Below are 12078 nucleotides of genomic sequence, written 5' to 3' on the forward strand. Positions count from 1 at the left end.
GTAGGGGAGACCAGCGAAATACCAACCCTAAGAGATTTTATATTTTGTTTTCCAGTCTGTCACTTGCCTAGAAAAAGTCAAGATTCTCTTTGTGACCCAGGAAAGTTGGACGTATAGCTGTCACAGAAAAAGCAAACAATTTCGATATCTTCAAAGCTGTATAGATATTTTCTTAGGTTTGCAACTTGTCGCTATTGCTCCGAGTACCGAGGTAATACCGACACCGCTACGGGGTACTTCCAACATTATGAAATTCAGACAGGATAAAATTCTTGTTCTAAGAAATAACGCATGTTATTATGTTAACATGTATGAAAATAAGTTTTTTAGAAAATTTTGTTCACATTCGCGAAAAGTAAATTAACTACAACTTGATTGGAAGGAAACCAGACTTCTTCAGCTTTTTTGATAATTTAATTGAAATCGCCGTAAGAGCTAGTTTTTCGGCCACGTCAGTGACAAAAAAATGTTCAAATATGTGTGAATTCCTAAGGAACTGAACTGCTGAGGTCATCGGTCCCTAGACTTACACACTACTTAAACTAACTTATACTAAGAACAACACACACCAATTCCCAACTCCACAAGGGAAGTGTTATAGAATAATTGTGTCATTGCTGGCAAGTTGTTGAATAATTCTAGTTCTTGTCCAGGAATAAAAGCAGATCATTCCCGCAAGGAAGGTTTCTTGTCTGATTTTGATTTTAATCGATCATAAAGTGTAGTTTATAGTTTAACTAGTTCCTTTCATGCGCTGTTCAGTTATCTACCTGACTACCCTAAACCTAATGATTTTTTTCAAGGTGCCTTGAATTCACTCAGCCATCTCTGGTTTTCTATTTCTTATCTTTCCCAACTGAAATTACATACAAACCTAGCTTAAGTGTAAAAAACTGTATGTCTGAAGTTTTGAGCACCAGGAAATATCGGCGTCCTGTCGACATTGCCCCATATTCGTCTGCTGATATTATCCCACTCAGAGATCATTGCAGAGACCACGCTTAAAAGCCTTTGCTAATGCTCGAAAAGTTGCAAAACCTACGCTAAAAATGCACTAGCAAATATCCTAACTATGTAAATAACTGTAATTACCATAAAATATACTCCTTAGTTTAACCACGAACGAAAGATAACATCAAAATTAAGTAAAATTTTATTTCTACCACCAGAATAAGAATAGTGTTAAGAAAAACTTCTTGCCTCTGCACCCTACTTCTGGCGTCCTAATTTATTGTTTATGGAAGAATTGGCAGAAAGAAAGTGACTGAAGTGAGAGGTGTAGATGGCCAAGCATTTAGGAAAAATACTATTTTTGGCGTGCATCCAGCCGGGCTTCAGGCACTTACGTTAACGTGTCTTCTAGGCAGCTGTTGGCGCAGCGGACGAGTACTTAGCGTTTACCTGAGGGTCATGATGCCCAGTTTGTATCACTGCTCGTAAGCCAAAATAATGCTCAGTACTTCGTGATTATTAATATTTTCATGAAAATTATGAAAAGCAAATGCAAAGTAAAATTTGAGGTCGCAATACAAAATTCCAGTACGGGATTTTACAGGGTGTTTCAAAAATGACCGGTATATTTGAAACGGTAATAAAAACTAAACGAGCAGCGATAGAAATACACCGTTTGTTGCAATATGCTTGGGACAACAGTACATTTTCAGGCGGACAAACTTTCGAAATTACAGTAGTTACAATTTTCAACAACAGATGGCGCTGCAAGTGATGTGAAAGATATAGAAGACAACGCAGTCTGTGGGTGCGCCATTCTGTACGTCGTCTTTCTGCTGTAAGCGTGTGCTGTTCACAACGTACAAGTGTGCTGTGGACAACATGGTTTATTCCTTAGAACAGAGGATTTTTCTGGTGTTGGAATTCCACCGCCTAGAACACAGTGTTGTTGCAACAAGATGAAGTTTTCAACGGAGGTTTAATGTAACCAAAGGACCGAAAAGCGATACAATAAAGGATCTGTTTGAAAAATTTCAACGGACAGGGAACGTGACGGATGAACGTGCTGGAAAGGTAGGACGACCGCGTACGGCAACCACAGAGGGCAACGCGCAGCTAGTGCAGCAGGTGATCCAACAATGGCCTCGGGTTTCCGTTCGCCATGTTGCAATTGCGGTCCAAATGACGCCAACGTCCACGTATCGTCTCATGCGCCAGAGTTTACACCTCTATCCATACAAAATTCAAACGCGGCAACCCCTCAGCGCTGCTACCATTGCTGCACGAGAGACATTCGTTAACGATATAGTGCACAGGATTGATGACGGCGATATGCATGTGGGCAGCATTTGGTTTACTGACGAAGCTTATTTTTACCTGGACGGCTTCGTCAATAAACAGAACTGGCGCATATGGGGAACCGAAAAGCCCCATGTTGCAGTCCCATCGTCCCTGCATCCTCAAAAAGTACTGGTCTGGGCCGCCATTTCTTCCAAAGGAATCATTGGCCCATTTTTCAGATCCGAAACGATTACTGCATCACGCTATCTGGACATTCTTCGTGAATTTGTGGCGGTACAAACTGCCTTAGACGACACTGCGAACACCTCGTGGTTTATGCAAGATGGTGCCCGGCCACATCGCACGGCCAACGTCTTTAAATTCCTGAATGAATATTTCGATGATCGTGTGATTGCTTTGGGCTATCCGAAACATACAGGAGGCGGCGTGGATTGGCCTCCCTATTCGCCAGACATGAACCCCTGTGACTTCTTTCTGTGAGGACCCTTGAAAGACCAGGTGTACCGCCAGAATCCAGAAACAATTGAACAGCTGAAGCAGTACATCTCATCTGCATGTGAAGCCATTCCGCCAGACACGTTGTCAAAGGTTTCGGGTAATTTCATTCAGAGACTACGCCATATTATTGCTACGCATGGTGGATATGTGGAAAATATCGTACTATAGAGTTTCCCAGACCGCAGCGCCATCTGTTGTTGACAATTGTAACTACTGTAATTTCGAAAGTTTGTCTGCCTGAAAATGTACTGTTGTCCCAAACATATTGCAACAAACGGTGTATTTCTATCGCTGCTCGTTTAGTTTTTATTACCGTTTCAAATATACCGGTCATTTTTGAAACACCCTGTATTTACAGTGTCCGTGGGGACCCTGCAAATACCTTTCTAAGAAGGTATCGTCATTCAGGCCTACTGGATTGGTTTGCTGCCGAACTGTCCTATGACAAAGAATTTTTCATTAACGAATACGTTTATTTTTCTATACAAACTTTAAAGCAACGATGTAAGTGTAAGAATGCTTTGTTCATCACGTGTACAAGATACCGAGGAAATTACTGCTTCTCCTGATTTTAAGGTCAATATCACTCCAGCACCTGTGGGCCATCAACTGTAAAATAATAAAAACATATGATTATATATGCAGCTCTCACAATACCTTCGTGGATATTTGAGGTCCCAAATTCCCAGTGAATTTTTGTGCCTTTCATGACTTTTATAAAGAGATTAACAGACAGAATACCCTGTGCATAATTTGGATTTATTTCCAGTATAAGTGACGTAAATATTGAAATTAAAATACGTTTCTGCTTGAGAACTGTATCCCATGACCCTCGGATTACCGTTCTGCACTCCTCCCGCTGCGCTAACCGCTGCCAAGGAACCAGGCCATGCGATCACACATTGATCAGGCAGAACATTAAGACCACCGACCTATACTGATATAACCCCGTCCAGACGGTAGCAGCGTCACCAGGCTAGGAATGTCTGCTAGTCAGAAACACTCACCGTGTGCGTAGTAACAGTGAAAGTGCAGTACGTGTGTAGAATGGATAGGGCGCGCGATCTATATGAGTTTGATCGAGAACAGATTGTGATGTCCCAGAGGTTCGGCACGAGCATTTCGGGTGCCGGATGATGATGATGGTGATGGTGTTTGCTTTGTTGGGCGCTCAACTGCGGGGTCATCAGCTCCCGTACAAAGTCCCAATTTGTACGCAGTCCAATTTCTTTTTCTCACTGTCCAATCTAGCCAGTGTCACGAATGATGATGATGCTTCGGATGCTGGAGGAGATCTGTGGTGAATGTCTTCAACACGTGCCGAAATCAAGGTGATACCACATCCAGACGTCGTAGTGTTGGATGGCGACCATTCACTAAAGATGTCGAAAGTCGTAGGCTGGGGAGACTGGTAAAACTGGGCATGCAGCGAACTGTGGCGTAACAATATCACACTTTAATGCTGGGCAGAGTACAAGTGTGTCTGAAAACACTGTGCACCGAACACTCCTAGCGATGGGCCTCCACAGTCGACGACCTGTGCGTGTGCCAAAATTAACACCACAAAAACGGTAACTATAACTGAATTGGACACGTGACAATCGGCACTGGGAGGCTGGTGCAGTGGCACAGAGTTACATGTTTTGACGAATCCCGATACCTTATCATACCGATGGCAGGGCGCGAATCTGTCGTCTTCCGGGGAATACCTGTACAGCGGGGCGGAGACATGCTGGCGGCGGATCCATTAAGTTACGAGGAACATTCGCGTGGTCTTCCACGCGTACAGTGGAACACTTGGCTGGCACCATGACGGCCAAGGAGCGTCGTACACTGGCTGTAGACCACGCACAATGTTTTTGAAGTCAGTGACATTTTTCAGCAAGGTAATACGCCATGTCACAGGGCCAGGATTGTCATGAAGTGGTTCGAGGAACACAGTGGCGAGTTCCAGTTGGTATGCTTCCCCATCCCCCTCCCCAACTTGGCAGTTCTGAAGCCGGTGTGGAATGTGGGAATGTGATTGAATGTGACGAGTTCATCGTCTCCTTCCCGGGAATTTACGGGAATCGAATGACTTATATGAGCAGATGTAGAGCCAGTGTTCTCCAGCGACCTACCAAGGCCTGACTGCGTCCATGCCACGACGCGTTGCCGTTGTTACCCCTGCCAAAGGGGACTTACCAGCTATTCGGTGGGTGATCATAATGTTCTGGATGATCATTGTAAACAGCTCATGCTTCGCCCGACCCGCACCAAAAATGCACCTTTTTTTGTAAATACTTGGCCATCTGGACCTTCCACTTCTGCCATTTCCGTTTCTGGCCAAGCGCTGCGTTTACAGCAATTTTGAACGAAGTCGGTGACAACGACTTTGCGCGGTCCCCTTCTCAGCTGGGAAAACAATGGTACAGGTATACCCTGTTATGTCGGTATCCCCCATTCTCCCCTGTACATTTCAGTAACGATTAAAAATTGACAACTGTTCAGTGAGCAATGAACATATGCCTGTTGGGAGAGAATATAAATGAAAGAAACCGTAGAACTGAAGCAGCGGGAAACTTGAGTGCATGACGTAATATTGTGATAGTGATGAAAACAAATGGAGCTGTAGAAGACAAGTAGTCAGGAACATATGTGATATTTCTACAACTGGCGTTGATTTGTGGGAATCTAGGAAATAAGCACAAACGAATGTCGATATAACATATTACCGGAAAAGGGGTAGATAACAACAGAAACAAAGCAGGAGCTACAATATGAGCATGGGCGTAAACCGCACTCCGTGCTTTACTTAGCAGTGGATGTTAAATTGCTGATGAATACTTTCATTGTCATTAATCGCAAAAAAAGGAAATGGGAACTTGACTTTGCCAAGTGTCCACGTTACTAGAAGTCATCATTTCAAAATTTTCTGTCGCTGTTCCACTAGAAATCTCAATATCATATTTGCTAAGGTCCTCTTATAATGATTTGTACTGCTGGTAGAAATGCGGAGGGGAAAAATTCTTCTTGTAGAACGTGCAAGTGTTATATACCGGAAATATACACTTTCGTCTGGAACAGCGACAAACACAATCGAAAAGACTTAACTGCTTACATCTTTTGTCGCACTTTTATCTTGTCTATCACCTAACGGTTTCGGTCCCAAGCACCATTATCAGGACATTCTACGATCACAGAACATAGTTGAAAAAATTAAGAAATATTTATTACATATTTTCCGTCTGATGGCAAATGTATTTGATAAACCACTGAGTAAAAACGTTGTATATGTTTCCTGAAGAAACTTTTATGTAATTACAGTTACTTTTTGGAAGTAGAAATTCATGACGGTGGTAACTGGTACAGAAACCAGTACTTGATAGGAAAAATAAAAGTGCGACAGCAGAATAAATCAAATAACGTTTACTATCTCCTAGGTGAGCGTTGGCGCCATTGAGTTAGTAGACTGTTCTGTCTGCCACCACTGGCTCAGGTATAGCATCGGCTATTCCTCTTGCGGCCCCATTGCCGTTATCTGTGAGGAAAACGGTATCTTTGGGTTGTGTCCTTAGAATGTCTTTGCTTGCCGATATATATATGGGGTTCGCTGGTCCGAGTAGAGGGCACGAAGGTTGCGGATTGGTCACGAGCTCCGATTGACCAAAGTCACGAGCTGCGTAAGGAGGGCCTGCGCAGATGGAAGATACCGGAGTACTTCACCGAGGTCAGCGTCGACTACAAGCAGCAGGCCGGCATCCCATCGGTTGGTTGGCAACATTCATATCGGACGACCTCTCGTGGCCTGGCTGCCATCTTCTACCTGGCTTTCATCCGCAACACTTAGTAACCGCTGCGACACACCGTGGATCCGTGGAACTGCTTGCTGCTAATGAGGAGTATCATTCTGTAACCCTCGTGGTGATTCGTTTCATTGTGTACCTGCCCTTCTTATCTATTCCTGGTTTCTGCCCGACCCTCAGAGTATTACTCGGTCGGCCCTTTGGTCGTAGATATAGGCAGTAGTATTGTACTAAGATACTAGTTGGCATTTGAAAATTGGTCCCGCTATTATACTACCTTTCCTACCAGGTTTGTATCCGATTATAAAAAGTTCTAATTAATCGGCTCTTGGTCGTAAATAGAGCCGGGACAATTGTACTGAGGCACAGGTTGCTGTTAAATGAAAGAGGGACCTTGTGATTAGATTTAGCTGGTAACCGGTTCAATTATAGATTGTAATTGCATTTATCAGTCATTAGTTATAATCTGAACAACCTGATGTACTAAGCTGTTCGTTTCCGTGTTTGAAAGACTTGGTCATTATTCGTGTATCTTAGCTGGATCTTGTAGTTCCGTCGAGTGAGTTCTTTTGTAATAAGTGTTCACAAATGATGTTTTAAGACGTTCCTTTAGAGCTGTCTTAATAACTGCCAATCAGTTTTACCTTGAAAATATTAACAGCTAACTGACACCAGGGCTTTAGTCAATAGCCGGAAGGGACGGGATGGGATCATTGTCATGTTGTTTGCTAACCTGTTTAACCTTTAAACACAGGTGCGCGTACTAACTCAGAACCCTTCGACATACAGCTTTCAATTTAAAAGTTAAGTCATTTGTTTTGAGTAATTGAATAACTCTTCTCATCAATGAGGCTTAAATAGTTTTCATGTATTGCAGAAGGGAATTTAATAAGACAGACTGCATCCAGCGCAGTAGTAAACACCGCTGTTTCATCCGATAAGGGTCGGGCTGGAGGTCCGGCCATCTTGTAATCTTTGTCTCATTGTTTGCTACTTTGCGATACAGCACTTCAGATTTCTTTTGCGAAGATTAAAAACTTATTCAACTTAAGGTTTAAGATCAAACGAATTTTGCAAATTTGTTCATTTTGGCATATCTAGTTATCAGGAGAATGTGCCTGAATCCATTTGTGCACTAGAAAATGGGTTAAGGCTTACAACTGGCCAGTGTGCCTCAAATAGGCTATGTACGAGGGTTGTGCAGAAAGCTTAATGGAAACTACAGTGAAAGTCAGAAACATTTTATTTGCAAGAGTTAGCTGCACTTCCAGATACTTCTCTACACAATCGCCGCTCCAACTTCTGTCAGAGCGTTATACTAAATTAGCAACACCATCGTCATTGAAAGCAGCGGCCTGGGCTATCCGATAATTCCCTACACTGGTCTATAGCGCGTAGCCTGGGCCCAAGTGCTGTCTTCGTACCCAGCGTGTCATGTGAACAGAGATGATACTAAGGATGAGCCAATTAGGGCTGTGTTGCGGGTGATCGAACACTTCCCATCGAAAAGGCTGTAGGGACGTCTTCACAGCCCATGCAGAGTGCGGCTGAGAATTGTCGTGAGGAAGGAACTGTACGGCAGTTGTGTTAGGTGGGTTGCATTCGGTAAGGCGAAGTCTATCAGAGGGCCCTCCTACTTGGTGGGAGACATCGTTGCTATGACACCTTTAGTCGCCTACAGTGCGCTCACAACTGAAAAGAGCGTCTTGATGCGATCGACGGTCATACTAGAGACACTACCCAACACACCTGTGCAAAGCTTCATCGGGTTTTCACTGTGGTGTCCCGACCGGTCGGAACTTACTTTCTGGACAACCCTCGTATATTAACCAAACAGCCCGAAGGAAATGATTTGTCGAGTTCCTGGTGCCAATCCTATGGAAATCAAGCTTCCGATGCCATTCTGTTGCATGAACTTCAACTATTTCGTTAAATTGTCTCTTAGGACCACGGTTTGTGCAGCACACTAATCCTTCCTTCTGAAAGTTGTCATTCTGTTGGCGAGTGTCAACGGATAAGAAATTTCTAACCCATTATTAGGCCAACATTTCACGATTTTATGTTAGAAATAAATACTGGAATGATGTGGTGTTTGGAAGACTGGATAGATTCATTGATATAACAGGGACGGAAGACAGCTATAACTAAATGTCACCTTGCCTCACGCGGTTTTCCCACAACGTAACAGTTCAAGCTCAATGAAGCCCACAGACTATTAACCAAGCACATCTAATTCCCCACAGACAGTACACGTCCGTATGTTCTTGGTTCAAATGGCCCTAAGCACAATGGGACTTAAAATCTGATCTCATCAGTCACCTAGACTTAGAACTACTTAAACCTACCTAACCTAAGGACATCACACACATCCATGCCCGAGGCAGGATTCAAACCTGCGATCGTAGCAGCAGCGCGGTTCCAGACTGAAGCGCCAGCAACCGCTCGGCCACAGCGGCAAGCTCTGTTTGTTCTAATTAGAATTTTTGGGGTTATTTTGTTCAAAAAATGGTTCAAATGGCTCTGAGCACTATGGGACTCAACTGCTGTGGTCATAAGTCCCCTAGAACTTAGAACTACTTAAACCTAACTAACCTAAGCACAGCACACAACACACAGCCATCACGAGGCAGAGAAAATCCCTGACCCCGCCGGGAATCGAACCCGGGAACCCGGGCGCGGGAAGCGAGAACGCTACCGCACGACCACGAGATGCAGGCAGGTTGTTTTGTTGTTACGTGGCATCTACTGTTACTCTTCTCCACACGACACTTATTAAGCAAGTGACAAAAGTGTTAAGAATATGGCGGATGCGTTACATCGGCTGGATGGGCCTGCTTCGAAGAACTGCATCCTCTCTTTCAAGTATTTACAATGTCTTAGGAAGCTGTGAAATCCAATTTCCATTATCTCACATACTTGTTTCTGTTCTAGTTTTCTTCTCAAAGCTGAAACTGGAATGTGGTGTCACGCAGCGCGGAGGCTCACCTTGTGAAAGTAGCAAAGCTTGTAACGGAGGAGGTCGCACATAAAACGTAAACAGCGCACGGTGGGGTTGCACAGGGCGTCTCTATGTCGTGGAGAGGACAGTCGCAAGAATAACAGAAGAAAAAAACTACATATGACGGTAGTACCTGTTCCCGAAAGAACAGTTACCGTCGATGACCATGCAGCTTTGCTAGAAATCAAATGATAATTAAATTGACACCCTAGCTGCAAGCAGGCGTTGATACACTTCATTGGGGACATGTTGAAAATGTGTGCCCCAACCGGGACTCGAACCCGGGATCTCCTGCTTATATGGCAGACGCTCTATCCATCTGAGCCACCGCGGGCACAGAGAATAGTGCGTCTGCAGGGAATGTTGGGAATGTGGATCTCACGGGGGGCGTGCAAGGGATAAGTCCCTGCAGACGCACTATCCTCTGTGCCCGCAGTGGCTCAGATGGATAGAGCGTCTGCCATGTAAGCAGGAGATCCCGGGTTCGAGTCCCGATTGGGGCACACATTTTCAACATGTCCCCAATGAAGTGTATCAACGCCTGCTTGCAGCTAGGGTGTCAATTTAATTATCATTTGATTTCTAGCAAAGCTGCATGGTCATCGACGGTAACTGTTCTTTCGGGAACAGGTACTACCGTCATAAATAGTTAAAAATATGAGTTCCCGGCCTTTGACCTTCTTGTGCGAACACACACGCTATGCCCGAACTCGTACGGGACTTGGTAGATTAATCTGCCACGAGTAATGAGTATGATGGGCAAACATCTATTAGGCGCACTACGAATGTAGTGTTGTGGACATGTTGGGAATGTGGATCTCACGGGGGGCGTGCAAGGGATAAGTCCCTGCAGACGCACTATCCTCTGTGCCCGCGGTGGCTCAGATGGATAGAGCGTCTGAATGGAAGCAGGAGATCACGGGTTCGAGTCCCGGTTGGGGCACACATTTTCAACATGTCCGCAATGAAGTGTATCAACGCCTGCTTGCAGCTAGGATGTCAATTTAATTATCATTTGAGAAGAAAAAAAATTAAACCAATGGATGAATCTTCTTAATTACTCTGAAATTCTGTGGATGAAATTACATTATCTTTCTCTGTAATCGGTTAACTCGCCAACGATCAGTAAATACTCTTGTATATGAGGTTTGTAGAGCTAGAGCATCCCATATGTTGGCGAATACAATTACGGGCATAGAATGGTGCCAAGAGACTAAACACAAATTTTCCTACTCTAATTATCAGTATATGTTAATCACTCAGTTGGCTGGCTTGTGTTTACATTGTTCTTAGTCTACACAGCGACATAATTTCCACTTTCTTGAAACGGGTACACGGAAAACACAAACAAACACACATCACACAGACATTCACACACACGCACCTCATGGACACGCACATGCAATCACGTACGCAGACATCCCCACTCCCTCACAAGCACACCCCAAGAACCTTACACACACAAATTCACTCACACTCAAACACACACACACACACACACACACACACACACAGACCTGAAAATGAAATATACCTATATTATGGGCCAATTACGTAAGTTCTTTTGTTTCAATTTATTGGCTTTCTGGAGGCACCCATTCGGCCAGCTCACCCATGGTATGTCAGTTATGACGATACGAACGCAAGGACAACACAATATCCAGTCGCAGAGGAGAAGTGTTTGGGAGCCACACTGTCAGGCGAAATCGTTTGGTGAATTTCAAGAAATAACTAGAGACCTAGAAATTGACCTGCAATTTCCTAGCATTCGTGCAGCCACAAATCTACAGTTTCTCATTCGATAGTACATGGCACCATATATGTTCCATTCTCGGAATCATCACTTCAGACAGAACTACAGCCCATCAAATACACTCCTGGAAATGGAAAAAAGAACACATTGACACCGGTGTGTCAGACCCACCATACTTGCTCCGGACACTGCGAGAGGGCTGTACAAGCAATGATCACACGCACGGCACAGCGGACACACCAGGAACCGCGGTGTTGGCCGTCGAATGACGCTAGCTGCGCAGCATTTGTGCACCGCCGCCGTCAGTGTCAGCCAGTTTGCCGTGGCATACGGAGCTCCATCGCAGTCTTTAACACTGGTAGCATGCCGCGACAGCGTGGACGTGAACCGTATGTGCAGTTGACGGACTTTGAGTGAGGGCGTATAGTGGGCATGCGGGAGGCCGGGTGGACGTACCGCCGAATTGCTCAACACGTGGGGCGTGAGGTCTCCACAGTACATCGATGTTGTCGCCAGTGGTCGGCGGAAGGTGCACGTGCCCGTCGACCTGGGACCGGACCGCAGCGACGCACGGATGCACGCCAAGACCGTAGGATCCTACGCAGTGCCGTAGGGGACCGCACCGCCACTTCCCAGCAAATTGGGGACACTGTTGCTCCTGGGGTATCGGCGAGGACCAATCGCAACCGTCTCCATGAAGCTGGGCTACGGTTCCGCACACCGTTAGGCCGTCTTCCGCTCACGCCCCAACATCGTGCAGCCCGCCTCCAGTGGTGTCGCGACAGGCGTGA

At 45.0% G+C, this 12078-nt stretch overlaps 2 non-coding genes across 2 annotated transcripts; one reads left to right on the forward strand and one right to left on the reverse strand.

Moving 5' to 3' along the window:
- Window positions 1–9794: 9794 nt before the first annotated feature.
- On the reverse strand, window positions 9795–9869 carry Trnai-uau (transfer RNA isoleucine (anticodon UAU)). Its single transcript has one exon. It is a non-coding gene; the product is annotated as a tRNA-Ile (tRNA).
- A 93-nt stretch (window positions 9870–9962) lies between these two features.
- Window positions 9963–10037, forward strand: Trnat-ugu (transfer RNA threonine (anticodon UGU)). Its single transcript has one exon. It is a non-coding gene; the product is annotated as a tRNA-Thr (tRNA).
- Window positions 10038–12078: the final 2041 nt, after the last annotated feature.

Source organism: Schistocerca cancellata, chromosome 3 (genome assembly GCF_023864275.1).
Source record: "Schistocerca cancellata isolate TAMUIC-IGC-003103 chromosome 3, iqSchCanc2.1, whole genome shotgun sequence".
Taxonomy (NCBI): Eukaryota; Metazoa; Arthropoda; class Insecta; order Orthoptera; family Acrididae; genus Schistocerca; species Schistocerca cancellata.